We start from the raw sequence: 14572 nt of genomic DNA, 5'->3' as shown, positions 1-14572 counted from the left end.
TCTCAGTAAACGTTGCTGATGGCACTCCCTGCACCAAGCACCAAGAGAAGCCCTTCATTTAATCCTCCTAACAAACCACAAAGAGAGTAACTATCTCCACAGAGGAATAGAGCTCAGGAAGAAACAGGGCCAGGTCACTAACCCAGAGCCCTTCTCAAGTTTTTAATTTAGTTTTTGGTGCTTTCCAAGTGAGCAAGTGCTTGTGGACTGATACGTACTCCTCCAGGTCCAGGGAGTGTCTTCAGCTGCCATGTGAGTAGTGCCACCAGGCCATGGAGTCACTTCAGTGCACCACTTAGTATTGTCACCAGGCCGAGGAGCGTTTGATTGCACAGGTTCACACTTCCGCTCAGCTGCTGGGTATGGGTGCAAGTCCTAAGCTCATCTGAGAGCCATCTGACCACTCAGCTGTGGCCAGGGCCCTGGCTCAAGCGCCTCCCTTGGGTGACCCCTGGCAGAATAGCAACTTCCCAAACTGCGCAGCAGCTGCTCAACTTCATAGACATGGCTAAGGCTGGCACATGTCACCCCTGTTCCCCCTGGGCTCCCAGGGAGCCTGAGGCACAGGTGGGGCCAGGTTGGGGGTAGGAGGAAGCCTCTGGGGCCCTGATCACAGAGTTCACACTGACAGAGGTTTGGGGGTCCAGGGACATTCCCTGACCCCTTAAAACCTGCCAGAGTCAGTACTGACACAGATAGCAGCCAAGGGGGGCAGAGGAGAGGCCAAAAGAGAAGAATGCCAGGCAGGTGCCCAAAGACCCTCAGAAGTCACCAAATGTACCACTGCCCAGCCCATTGCACAGATGGAGCGAGTGAGGCCCCAAATCAGACTCTACAGGAATGCCTATGATGTCCACCCTTGGAGACAACATACAGGCAGACCCTGTCCTGCCTTCCCTGGAAGGGGGTCTGAGAGGGCCCAGGCATGGCTAATCCTCTCCCTGTCCACCTTCAATGCCTGTGCTTGACCTTCCGTTGTGGAATCCAAGCCACATACCCAGAGGCTGAAACTGGGGCCCCAAAAGTTCTGGACTCACCTCCCATATGACTCTATTTGCTCCTTCTAAAGTGATATTAAATCACTTGTCAGCTTTTCCAAATTTCTTTTATAACAAAGGTAGTACATGCTTTGCTAAATAAATATATACCTACCCTATGACCCAGCAATTCCACTCCTATGTATATAACCAGACATGAGTGCAAATGGCCACCAGAAGGCCTGACACACACGTTCCCAGAAGCCTTGTTCATAATGGCTCCAACTAGAAACAACCAAATGCCATCAACAGATAAATGAGTTGGGTATTTCTACAATGGGGTACTACATAGCAGTAAGAAGGGAATGAACCACCAGGATGTGCAGAACATGGATGAATCACTCCTTTATTACGCCGAACCAAGGAAGCCAGACACAAAAGAGTACTTACTGTATTATGCCATGTATACGAAGTTCAAGAACAGGCAAAACTACTCAAGACAATAGAACACAGGATAGCACTAACCTCTGGGGGTAAATATAGCTGGGGTAGGGGCACTTTCTGGGGTACTAGAAATACCTATACCTTGACCTGTGTGGTTTACTTGAGTATACATACAAACCATACACTTATGCACACATTTTGCTGCATGTTATGCCATTTTAAAAACTAAAAATGGCTTAAGTGTATATGAGCTAAAAAACAAAAGCACATGGGGTGCCTGTCTGGCTCAGTACATGCCTCTTGATCTCCAGGTTGTGCATTTGAGCCCTATGTTGGGTGCAGAAATTATTTTTTAAAAAAAGTACATGGGGCAGCCCGGGTGGCTCAGCGGTTTAGCACCGCCTTCAGCCCAGGGTGTGATCCTGCAGACCCAGGATCGAGTCCCACGTCAGGCTCCCTGCATGGAGCCTGCTTCTGCCTCTGCCTGTGTCTCTGCCTCTCTCTCTGTGTCTCTCATGAATAAATAAATAAAATATTTAAAAATAATAATAAAAAACATTTAAAAAGTACATGGTCATTGATAGGACAAATGCAGAGGCCTTTAAAGAAATCCTAGCTCTCCTGCCCCCAACACCAACCACTTCCCCCTCCTGTGTCTTAGATTCCATTCCAGGTCCTGGAGTCCCACTAGAGGAACATTCCCAAGACATGGAGATGAACCAGGTGGGCTTCCTTGTCCCCAGAAACCTACCATTCATCTGATGGAGGCAGGATACAGAAGTTCCAGCCCATCTCCTTATGAACCCTTCCAAGGCCCAGTCTTCTCAATTGCTGTCCCCTTCCTGGGGCCCTTTCTTCACAGGAGGGCTGTTAGGAGGAGGAGCCATGGGCTTGGCAGGAGCACCATTAGGCACATGATACATAGGTTAGCTCTGCCCACTCAATGCTCCTCCTAAACCACTCAGAGGAGCATTCAGCCACCAACGAGTTAGCAACTGAGCCTTTACCCTGTCTCTGTCCTTTCCGGGGACCCTGGAGTTTGGAACAAAGCAAGGCGCCCATCCCCCAAGATAAGGTCACTGAAGAATCCTGAAAAGTTAGGGGGAGAGATAAGAAAGTAAAGGAGTCATGGATCCCTGGGTGGCTCAGTGGTTTAGAGCCTGCCTGCAGCCCAGGACATGATCCTGGAGTCCCAGGATCGAGTCCCACATCGGGCTCCCTGCGTGGAACCTGCTTCTCCCTCACCTGTGTCTCTGCCTCTCTCTCTCTCTGTCTCTTGTGAATAAATAAATAAAATCTTAAAAAAAAAAAAAAAAGGAAAGTAGTCTCCACCTTCTACTTTTTCATCTCCCCTGCCAGGGAGCTTACTACCTCCCAAGGCTGCCTCTCCTCTCCCTCTTTGGTCCCAAGTTTAGTTCTTGCTCTCAAGGAGAGGAAATTTGTGGTTTATGGCTCCCTCACTAGAGTGACCAACTTGTCCTGATTTGGCCAGTACTTTCCCAGTTTGGGTGCTGCAAGTCTAGTATCTCAGAAAACCCTTCAGTCCAGAACAAACCAGGAAGTTAGTCACCCCCTTCCTAGCTCCACCCTCTAGGCCACTTAGGAGACATTGTCTCAAGGCTCCCCCAGGTACCATATCTAGGCCCAACCATCACTCCAGATCTGGTAGTGAGCATTTCTTCATTCATACATTTACTTATAGCCCTTCAGAATGGCTTAGAGACTTTAGGCCTGGGTGCTGCATCTGAATAAACCTGGGTTCACATTTTGGCTCTGTGACTTTGCACTCGTTACTTAACTTCTCTGAGTTTCTATTTGATCTTCTCAAAGTGGGGATAATAGGCATCTACCTCACAGGATTTTTCTACATATTAAATGAGATAATGAATGAGAAATGCTTAGCATAAGACCTGGCATCTAGTAACAACTTACATATTGTTAGCTTTTATTCTAGTATTCACTTGTCCAAAAAACATATATTGTGTACTTAGTCTGTTTGGGTCCTAGTTTAGACACTAAAGACACACAAATAACCCAGACATGCTACCCCACACACACCAAGCTGCTTACAGGCTGGTATGGAAAGCAGAGGAGATTATAGTCCAACAAGAAACAGGCTGTAAGGAGACAAGACAGAAGAAAAGACCTGAGAAGGTTCCCAGAGGAGGTGACTTTGTTCAGGGCCTTGTCCCAGAGAAGCCAGAGGGAAGGGCATTCTTTGACTAGTTTGGGGCAAGGGCTAGAAAGCATGGCACAACAGAGTTGCTCAGGGAATGAGAAGTCATTCTGTACTGCAGAGTCTAGACTGTATGTGGAGAAGGCCAGAGAATGAGGCAGTTTGAAAGAATTTTTTTTCTTGATAAAATAGGAAAACATTTAAATGCAATAGAATATGTTTATTTTAACCCAAAAACCAGGATCATGTTTTAAGGGGAATTCTTTTTTTTTTTTTTTTAAGATTTTATTTATTCATTCATGGGAGACAGAGAGAGAGAGAGAGAGAGAGAGAGAGAGGCAGAGACACAGCAGAGGGAGAAGCAGGCTCCATAAAGGGAACCTGATGTGGGACTCGATCCCAGGGCTCCAGGATCAGGCCCTGGGCTGAAGGTGGTGCTAAACCGCTGAGCCACCCAGGCTGCCCTAAGGGGAATTCCTTTTTTTTTTTTGTATTGGAGTTCAATTTGCCAACATATAGCATAACACCCAGGGCTCATCCCACCAAGTGCCCCCCTCATTGCCCATCACCCAGTCACCCCAACCCCCCGCCCACTTCCCCTTCCACTACCCCTTGTTCATTTCCCAGGGTTAGGTGTCTCTCATGTTTTGTCACCCTCACTGATATTTTCACTCATTTTCTCTCCTTTCCCCTTATTCCCTTTCACTAACCTTTATATTCCCCAAATGAATGAGACCATATAATGTTTGTCCTTCTCCAATTGACTTATTTCACTCAGCATAATACCCTTTAAGTCCATCCACATTGAAGCAAATGGTGGGTATTTGTCGTTTCTAATGGCTGAGGAATATTCCACAGCCATTATATATACATAGACCACATCTTCTTTATCCACTCATCTTTCGATGGACACCGAGGCTCCTTCCACAGCTTGGCTATCGTGGACATTGCTGCTAGAAACATCGGGGTGCAGGTGTCTCGGCGTTTCACTGCATCTGTATCTTTGGGATAAATCCCCACAGTGCAATTGCTGGGTCGTAGGGCAGGTCTATTTTTAACTCTTTGAGGAACCTCCACACAGTTTTCCAAGTGGCTGCACCAGTTCACATTCCCACCAACAGTGCAGGAGGGTTCCCTTTTCTCCACATCCTCGCCAACATTTGTGGTTTCCTGCCTTGTTAATGTTCCCCATTCTCACTGGTGTGAGGTGGTATCTCATTGTGCTTTGGATTTGTATTTCCCCGATGGCCAGTGATGTGGAGCATTTTCTCATGTGCGTGTTGGCCATGTCTATGTCTTCCTCTGTGAAATTTCTGTTCATGTCTTTTGCCCATTTCAGGATTGGATTGTTTGTTTCTTGGGTGTTGAGTTTAATAAGTTCTTTATAGATCTTGGAAACTAGCCCTTTATCTGATATGTCATTTGCAAATATCTTCTCCCATTCTGTAGGTTGTCTTTGAGTTTTGTTGACTGTATCCTTTGCTGTGCAAAAGCTTGTTATCTTGATGAAGTCCCAATAACTCATTTTTGCTTTTGTTTCTCTTACCTTCATGGATGTATCTTGCAAGAAGTTGCTGTGGCCAAGTTCAAAAAGGGTGTTGCCTGTGTTCTCCTCTAGGATTTTGATGGAATCTTGTCTCACATTTCGATCTTTCATCCATTTTGAGTTTATCTTTGTGTATGGTGCAAGAGAATGGTCTAGTTTCATTCTTCTGCATGTGGCTGTCCAATTTTCCCAGCACCATTTATTGAAGAGACTGTCTTTTTTCCAGTGGATAGTCTTTCCTGCTTTGTCGAATATTAGTTGACCATAAAGTTCAGGGTCCACTTCTGGGTTCTCTATTCTGTTCCATTGATCTATGTGTCTGTTTTTGTGCCAGTACCACACTGTCTTGATGACCACAGCTTTGTAGGACAACCTGAAATCTGGCATTGTGATGCCCCCAGATACGGTTTTCTTTTTTAATATTCTTCTGGCTATTCAGGGTCTTTTCTGATCCCACACAAATCTTAAGATAATTTGATCCAATTCTCTGAAGAAAGTCCATGGTATTTTGATAGGGATTGCATTAAATGTGTAAATTGCCCTGGGTAGCATGGACATTTTCACATTATTAATTTTTCCAATCCATGAGCGTGGAATATTTTTCCATCTCTTTGTGTCTTCCTCAATTTCTTTCAGAAGTGTTCTGTAGTTTTTAGGGTATAGATCCTTTGCTTTTTTGGTTAGGTTTATTCCTAGGTATCTTATGCTTTTGGGTGCAATTGTAAATGGGATTGACTCACCTAAGGGGAATTCTTAAAGGCATTCCCATTGTGATGAAAAAAGAGAAGTGTGCCTATATTCAACATTATTATTTAAAAATAGTTCTGGAGGGGATCCCTGGGTGGCCAGCGGTTTGGCGCCTGACTTTGGCCCAGGGCGCGATCCTGGAGACCCGGGATCGAATCCCACATCGGGCTCCCGGTACATGGAGCCTGCTTCACCCTCTGCCTATGTCTCTGCCTCTCTCTCTCTCTCTCTCTCTCTGTGTGTGACTATCATAAATAAATAAAAATAAAAATAAAATAGTTCTGGAGGTACTAGCCCTCACGATTAGACAAGAAAAAGAAATCAGAAGTATAAAACTCAGAAAGGAGGAAAATTGATCATTTCATACAGAATCAACTGAAAAACCATTATAAATAATAAGGGAACTCAGTAATTTTGCTGGGTACAAAGTTAATATGCTAAAAGTAATAGTCTTCATAAATATAAAATAGTCAATTAGAAGAGATAACGAAAGAGAAGTCCCTCTTTACAATAGAAGCAAAACAATAGAATATTTGGAAACAAATTTAACAAAAATAAAATATACAAGATTATTAGAAATGTGCTTTACACCTGAAACTAATATAACACTGTATATTAACTATACTGAAATTAAAATTTAAAAACCTGAATCACTGAATTCTACTCCTAAAACCAATATTGTACTGTGTGTTAATTAACCAGCATTTAAATAAAATCTGAAAAAAAAACATAAAAAATTAAAATTAAATTAAAAACCTATTAAAAAGGTGGAGCAGTTGGTTAAACATCTGACACTTATTTTCAGTTCAGGTCATGATCTCAAGGTTGTGAAATTGAGCTCTACATCAGGTTCTTTGCTCAGCTTGGAGTCTGCTTGAGATTCTCTCTCTCTCTTCCTCTGCCCTCCTATTCATGCACACACACTCTCTCTCTCTCTCTTCTCTCATATAAATAAATAAATAAACAAACAATCTTTTAAAAAAAAGAAGTGAGCTTTAATAAATTGCTGAGGGGCATAAAAGAAAGTCAGAATATGTGGGATGGTTTTAGAGCAGATGACTCAATATTATAAGTGTACCAAATCTCTCCTAGTTTACATATTATATATTTATACATAATATATATATTGTGAATATATGTGTTATGTTCTGAATATATATAACATGTATATTCTGGTAAAATACCAATAGGAAGCTGATTCTAAAGTCCTTATGGTAATGTAAGTAAAAGTTAAGTCAGGTTAAAATGAGGCCATGTTGAATTTACATTGTTTTTGGATTACACCTAATCCAATGGCTGGTGTCCTTAAGAGAAGAAGGAAATTTGGAACTGACATAAACTCTGAGAGGAGAGGTCATATAAAGACCAAGGCAGAGATTGGAGTTACAATGCCATAACCCAAGGAATGGCAAGGGTTTCTGGAACCCACCAGAAACTAGAACAGTCTAATTGCATGGTTTGACCCACCAGAGTCACTAGAGGGATCCTGGTCCTGCTGATATCTTGATTTCAGACTTCTAGCCTTCAGAACTTTGAGAGAATACATTTCTATTGTCACAAGCTACCCAGTTTATGCTAATTTGTTACAGCAACCCTAGGAAACTAATACAGTAGCTAAACATCTATAGGAATTTAGTATAGAACAAAAGTAACACTGCTAATCAATACCAAAAAGATGGATATTTCAGTAAACATGTTGAGACAACTAAAGAAACAGCTGAACCCCTACCTCACACCTTACACCAAAACAAATTCTAGAGTGAATAAAACCTGGGAATAATTTCAAAAGTATTCTTAGATGAAGGAAGGCCTTATAAAATATAAAAAATTTTAATGAATCCATAAATGAAAAGATTTATAAATTTGGATACACAAAATTATTTTTAATTCTTTATGAAAATAATATAAACAAAGTCAAAAGGTACAGATTATAGACATATCACATATAACCAGCAAAGGGCTAATATCCTTGCTATTTTAAGATCTCCTACCTAATCAGGAAGAAAAAAAAAACAACCTAATTAAAAGATAGGCAAAGAATATAAACAAACAGTTCCCAGGAAAGGAAATGTAAATGATTCTTAGTCATATGAATACATGGTCAACCTCCCTTGTAGCAGGAGAAATGAAATTACAGCTATGAGATATCATTTTATATCTAACAGATTGACAAAGATCAAAAAGTTTGATAACACACTGTGTTGGCAAGGCTGTGGGAAACAGGTTCTGTCATTCATTGCAAGTGGGAGGGCAAATTGGTACAACCTCCCTGAAGTGTGATTTGGCAATACCTAAGTAAATAAAAAATCCACATACCCTTTAACCCAGCAATTCCATTTCTAGGAATTTACCATACAAAATACATGCACATGGCAAACCGACTATGGATGTAGTCCTACTGCAGCTTGGAATAAGAGTAGATTGGAAACAGCCTAATTTCCCATCAGGAGGGGACTGGTGATACTCATTATTGAACATCCATTCTGTGGAATACTATGGGCTGTTTTTAAAAGAATTGAGCTGGGCAGCCCTGGTGGCGCAGCGGTTTAGTGCCGCCTGCAGCTCAGGGTGTGATCCTGGGGACCTGGGGCCCGAGTCCCACATCGGGCTCCTTGCAGGGAGCCTGCTTCTCCCTCTGCCTGTGTCTCTGCCTCTCTGTGTGTCTCTCATGAATAAATAAATAAAATCTTAAAAAAAAATAAAAGAAAAGGATTGAGCCATTTTATATTTCCAATATGGGAAAAAAATCTCTGATACATAGTTAAAAGCAGGGGGAAACAAAGCTCAGAACAACAGGGACAGCGGAACACCATTTGCACAAAATCAATTTTATGGAGGGGTCCCTGGGTGGCTCCCTCGGCTGAGCAGGTGACTCCTGATTTCTTCTTGGGCCTTGATCTCAGGGTCATGGCTTTGAGACCCGTGCTGGGCCAGGAGCCGAGTTAAATTAAAAAACAAAACCAAAACGGTTTTATGGACATATTTTCATCGGCATAGGATGTCTGCGAAGGTACACAAGAAACCAGTAACAGAGAATACCTTTGATGAAGGAATCATGCTGCTTATTACTTGCATATATTATGTGTCGGTGCTCATCAAAAAAGAAATCAAATATATTAGATTTTTTATTTTTTTATTTTTTATTTAGATTTTTTTAAAAAGAAGTAAAGAAAGCCAAAAGGTAAAAGTTTTGGGACGCCTGGCTGGCTCAGCAGTTGAGCACCTGCCTTCAGCCCAGGGCGTGATCCTGGAGTCCCTGAATCGAGTCCCGCATGGGGCTCTGTATGGAGCCTGCTCCTCCCTCTGCCTGTGTCTCTGCCTCTTTCTGTGTCTCTCATGCATAAGTTTAAAAAAAAAAAAAAAAAAAAAACTTGAAAAAAATAAAGGTAAAAGTTTTCATCTGATATGTGAGTTCAAATGTTAGCTCTGCCACTTTCTCGAACACTTTTTTTTTTTTTTTTTAGCTCTTAAATTTTAGTTCTCCCATCTGTAAAATGGGAATAATAACACTGCCCACCTCAAGGAGCTGGTGGGCTGGGGGGGGGGGGGGGGGGAAGGGCAGGAGGGAATATGCCAAAAGTGACAAAGGTTAACTGGTCAACCTAGGAAGGCTATCCAGGAATTCATTGCATGATTGTATTACCCTCTTTTCTGTAATTTTGACATTTTTTGCAAGTAACTTTTGTTTTGTTTTCTAATTTCTGATTCCTGTGTCCCTGCCAGACCGGTGAAGTCAGAACCTCCAGAGGTGAGGCTGGCAAACCTGACTTTTTCTCCCAAGCATGCTGCTCTCCGAGAACCACGGGACCAAGCAAAGCTGCGGTGAGGAGCCTGGTGACTGAGCCTGGGGACTGGGCCCCCCACCCCGCCCCCGCGCCCTGCCCTGCGCGCAGCGACTCCTGGCAGGTCGCACCTGCAGCACAGGGAGCTGGGGACCGGGTACGGGGACAGTGAGTGGCTCCCCACCGTCGCGGGGGGGCAGGGGAGAAGGGGGCCCGCACTTTCTGTCCCCGGATTGGAGATTCAGGGAGAGAAGCAGCGGCGAGTGCCAACCCCCCCCCCTCCCCAACCAGGGCTCCCCTGGCGGGGCGGCTGCCGGGACACGCAGGGACCCGGGGCTGGCCGCGCCCCCATCAGATAAGGCCGCCACCCCCGTGCTGGCAGCGCCGGGCGCCCGGCGAGGAGTTTACGTAAGCCTCTCGGGGGTGGAAAAACAACTGCGCCAGCGGGCGGTTCCTGGCCTGCTCCGAGCCGCGGGCCCCAGACGCTGGCTCACCCCGAGAGGCTCCGTCCCGGCAGCTCCCCGGGGCTCAGGCGAAACTCTGGGGGTCCCACGTGCTGGAAGACCGGCTCTCGGGCCACCCAAAGCCCCACCCTCAGGCCCAGGCACCCTGCACGGGAGAGCCAGTGTGGGTGTCACCCCTCCCCGCCGGCCCTGCAGCAGCCTGGAGCCCGGGAGGGGCCCCCCCAGGGGCAGCACCGCACCCCTGAGCGCCTGCTGCATGCCCGGTCCTGCTCCAGGCGGCGGGAGCGGGTGCAGGGATGAGAACCGGGAAAGAACCAAGAGGGGGCCTGGGCCAGGAGGAAACCCGCGGCGACCAGCCGCTGCGCACCTGCGCACCCCATCGTGTCTTCCTTTCTTGCTTTTAAAACTGAAGGAGAGCTGAGGCAGCCTCTCGCAGAGCTGCTGAAGACAGAGGGGACACAGCGAGGGGGACGTGACCCTCCCCAGCCCACACCCATCTCTGCCAGGAGGGAGGCAGGTGACCAGGACCCCACATTCGCCAGTTGCCCGACCTCATCACCTTGTGCCCAAATCTCTTTATCTACAAAACGAAGCTAATGCTTATACCAACCTTGAGTTCGAGAATGTAATGAGACATTTTGAGGATTAAATATGATAACGAATATAAAACCCTTAAAGCATACCTATCATAGTGTCTGGCACAAAATATCACACAGGAACATGTCACCGTGCACGTAAACGTATTGAATTCACCTGCCTTTCCATCTCAGCACAGACATCTGCCTTTCCGGGGGGCCTTTCCTGATCCCTCCCATAGGTCAGGGTCCCGATTACATTCCCTCCCAAGTCCCCCTTCCTCCACTCTTCACCCATGTAACTACCCCAGACTGTGTCTTCTCCATCAGACTGTGCGCTCACTGTGTGCCAGGCTTCATGCTGGCCCTGGGCACCCAGAGGTAAATCACATTCTGGCCCCGTCCTCTAGGGGGTCCTAGCCTGGGGCAATAAAGAAACCCAGTGGATTTGAAATCACTCAGAATGTTATAGGAATTACAAAGGATCACCTGGACCACAGTACTGGCAGGCAGCCAGACACACAGTAGGTATACCCCAAAACCTTAATCGTATAACATGATGCTGTAATTAGGCAGAGAGATTTAATTGTGGGAAGACCTGGAATCAATGGTGGCTCTGCCACTTACTTCCTGTGTAAGCTTCAGCAAAGCATTCTTTCTCTGGACCTCAATTTCTCCAATTATTCACGGAAATGCTATTATTAAAGACCCATAGTAAGGTTCTGGTGAGATTCAAACAAGTCGACACATGTGGAAGCACTTTCTAGAGTCTCAGAGGGTTAATCCGATCAGCTACAAACTATCCTATCAATGTTAGTGGGAGAAATAAATACAGTGTCGGACAAAGCTTGGGAATCAGGCCTGGTCTCAGGACCCAGCCCGGACACCTTTTTGTTTTGTGACCTTTGGCTAATGGCTTAGCCTCAGTTTCCTCACCTGTGAAGTGAGGATAACAATACCTACCTCCTAGGGTAGTGTGAAGAGCCAAGAAAGCCCCAGTAAGAGTTAGTACTTGTTGCATACTTAATGCCAAACAGGGTTTGCCAAAAAGGTGATTTTTAAGTATTAATTCATCTACTGTTATTTTACAGCTGGGAAAATTGAGGCAGAGAGATTTTAAGCAACTTCCCCCAAGGTCACACAGCTGGAAGAGCTGCCAGACAGTAATCCTAGCAGTCTGGCTGGCACTGGAGTCTGAGGTCCTGACCACCCTGCATCCCTACCTCCTCAGAACCTGCATAAAGCACTTAGAAATGGCACATAGTCCAGCTTCACCAAACAGTAGCCGTTATTATGATTTTATTAATATATATGTTGATATCATCAGGATCTTAATTACTCATCAATCCCTTCTCAGAGCAGGGCAAGCTCAAGCTCTTCGGCCCTGGGTGGGTGCCAGCTGAGAGCTGGTGCCAAGAGCCTAAAATGTGGGCAAAGTTTTATTTCCCGGGCACACCCAATGAAAGTCAGCCCACAGGCTAGTGGGGCTAGTGGGTCCAATGCTGGGCTGGCCCCCAAGTGAGCAGGGATGTCACAAACAGCCATCTTGGCCCAGTCTGTCACTGGACACCCACCTGGCTCCTGAAGCAGGGCAGGGCCAGGAAAGGGAGGCAAGGGCAGACACTGGGCCTTTTGTGTCCTGCTCCCCACGCGGCCCAGCCCCGAAACCCATCCCCACCCCTGCCCCAGGCTGGGTGGAGGGTGTGCAGTGCCCTCCTGGGAGAGGAAAAAATTCACGCTAGAGTCAGGAGTTGGACCAGTACTCTGGCTGCACTGGTTTCTGATGGAGGGTCGTTGGACCAGTCCCTCCTGGCTCTAGGGCTGGTTTCCTCACCTCCAAAATGAGGCTTAGACAGCTGGACTCAGGTACAGGTGGGGGTTAGGGAAGGCAGAGGAAAAGCAAACGGTAGTCCTGAGGGGCCGCAGTAAAGGGACAGGGCAGGGGCCCAGCTGTCCCTCTGCGGGGTAGAATCACCCTTCAACCCAACACACACCTCAACCTGCAGCGCATAGACACCACCTTGAACACTTGAGTACACCTGCACACACACACACACACACACACCCTCAATCACAGATACACGTAGGCACATATGGACACACACCCCTGGCCACAGACACACACGGACACACTCCCCTAAACACAGACACACACACGCACCTGATTAGACACACACATCTCAACAAATGCACAGACACCCCCAAATTAACACCCACCCATCACGACCACACACACAGCTACACCGACCTCAGACTACACACTCGCCTTATACCCACCACACCTGGATGCACATCATACCTGCCCCCACCGCATCACACACCACCCGGCTCCGATGCTCGCGGAGGCCACTGGAGGGCAGAGTGAGCCCCTCAGGGAGCCCAGAACGAGTGCCTGGGACCGCAGCACCTCGTCTACCTTCCTATGCTCAGAGAACCCCCCGGGCTTGAGCCCAACGCCTTTGCGCTTAGGGCCCTTAGGACCGCGGAACAAGCCTAAAGGAGGGCGTTTGGGGGGCAGGGGTGACCTGCCGTGTGCCAGTCTCTGTGCTGTGTGCTCCCCTGCGGCCGCAGCCACTAGGCCTGACACACACTGGGGACTCCCGTTTGAAGCTAAGGGTCCAGAGTAGCACTCGGGGCTCTGACTTCTCTCCGGGGAGTTTCCCTAGTTTCCCCCCCATCCCCAACTTGGGCCAGGAGGAGGGGCGGGAACCCTGGGGCGATGCCGCGGTGCACCGCCAGGGGGCGTCCTCCGCACCTGGCCTCCGGGCGCCCCGCGCTCCCCTGGGACCTGCCCCGGGTCCCGGCGGGCGCCCCCGCAGGATGTCTCGGCTCTCGGCTCCCCACCCCCCCGGATCCGACCTCGGCTCCGGCCTCCGCCCCCTCCCCGGTCCCCGGGGGCCCTCCCGGACAGCTCCAGGCCCGCGGCCGCCCCCTCTGCCCGGAACCGCCCCAAGCCCACCCCCTCCCGGGCTGCCTCCCCCTGGGGAGCCGCCTGCCTCGCCTCTTCCCCTGGCGCAGAGACTCCCCAAGGTGCCTGAAGTGAGAGACAGACAGCAAGAGCCCACGCGACCAGAACATTGCTCTGTGCCAGGGTCCCTGCTCGGCTGGGTGCTGTGGCTGCGCCGCTGCTGTCACTCAGGCCTCACAAAACTCTGTGACCCGGGTGCTCCTCTTGCCCCCCTTTCACAGATTCAGAACACTAGAAGCCCAGAGGTTATGCAATTTGCCCGGGGTGCTAGGAGCGTTAAGGGGCAGATCGGGGTCTCCGGCCACAGCTCTGAGCAGGCCGTCAACCACAGTGACATCTATCCCACTCCCGGATCTAGAAAGCATTTGTTAAGGACCCGCCACCTACCTGCCAGCCATTGCCTGGGTGTAGCATGAAGACAGAGACACAGCCTGGAGCTTGCAGTAGCAGGAGGAAAAGTAAAACAGTTCCAGTATATGCAGCTGCAGCTCATCATTAATTGGCTCACTTACTACAGATGTGTCCGGAGGAACCCGGTGCTGGCTCTTAGCAGCAACAGGCCAGCCTGTGGCCCCGTCCTCAGGTGGAGATGACAGCACCTGTGGGGATGCAGCGACCACTGCAGACCAGTGTGGTGAGAGGGGCAGAGTTACAATAGGGTCAGAAGGGGAGAAGGCCCACCCAGCAAAGGCTCCAGAAGGGAGAGGCATTTAAGCAAGAGTTTTTGAGGGGTTGGACCCCCAGGCAGAGAGGGGCCCACCGGGCCAGCAAAGCTTGCATCATGAGTTTGGTGCACTTGGGCTGGCTTTAAGCCCAGAGATAGATGGGTTCCGGAGAAGTGTGCAGGGACAAGCTTGTGACCAAGTCTCAAACACCAAGTTGAGAACCAACTT

The 14572-nt window shown here is 47.9% G+C and overlaps 1 long non-coding RNA gene across 1 annotated transcript in view; it reads left to right on the top strand.

Moving 5' to 3' along the window:
- LOC144285223 (uncharacterized) overlaps window positions 1–10807 on the top strand; it is a 77451-nt gene extending 66644 nt beyond the window's left edge. The window contains exons 3-4 of the long non-coding RNA XR_013353579.1: window positions 9614–9712; window positions 10549–10807. This is a non-coding gene — a long non-coding RNA (uncharacterized LOC144285223). The remainder of the gene's footprint in view (window positions 1–9613; window positions 9713–10548) is intronic.
- The last annotated feature ends 3765 nt before the right edge of the window (window positions 10808–14572 follow it).

The sequence above is a fragment of the Canis aureus genome, chromosome 16 (genome assembly GCF_053574225.1).
Source record: "Canis aureus isolate CA01 chromosome 16, VMU_Caureus_v.1.0, whole genome shotgun sequence".
In the NCBI taxonomy this organism is placed as follows: Eukaryota; Metazoa; Chordata; class Mammalia; order Carnivora; family Canidae; genus Canis; species Canis aureus.
Note: the sequence above shows the minus strand (reverse complement) of the source record. Positions and strands in the feature narration are given on the sequence as shown.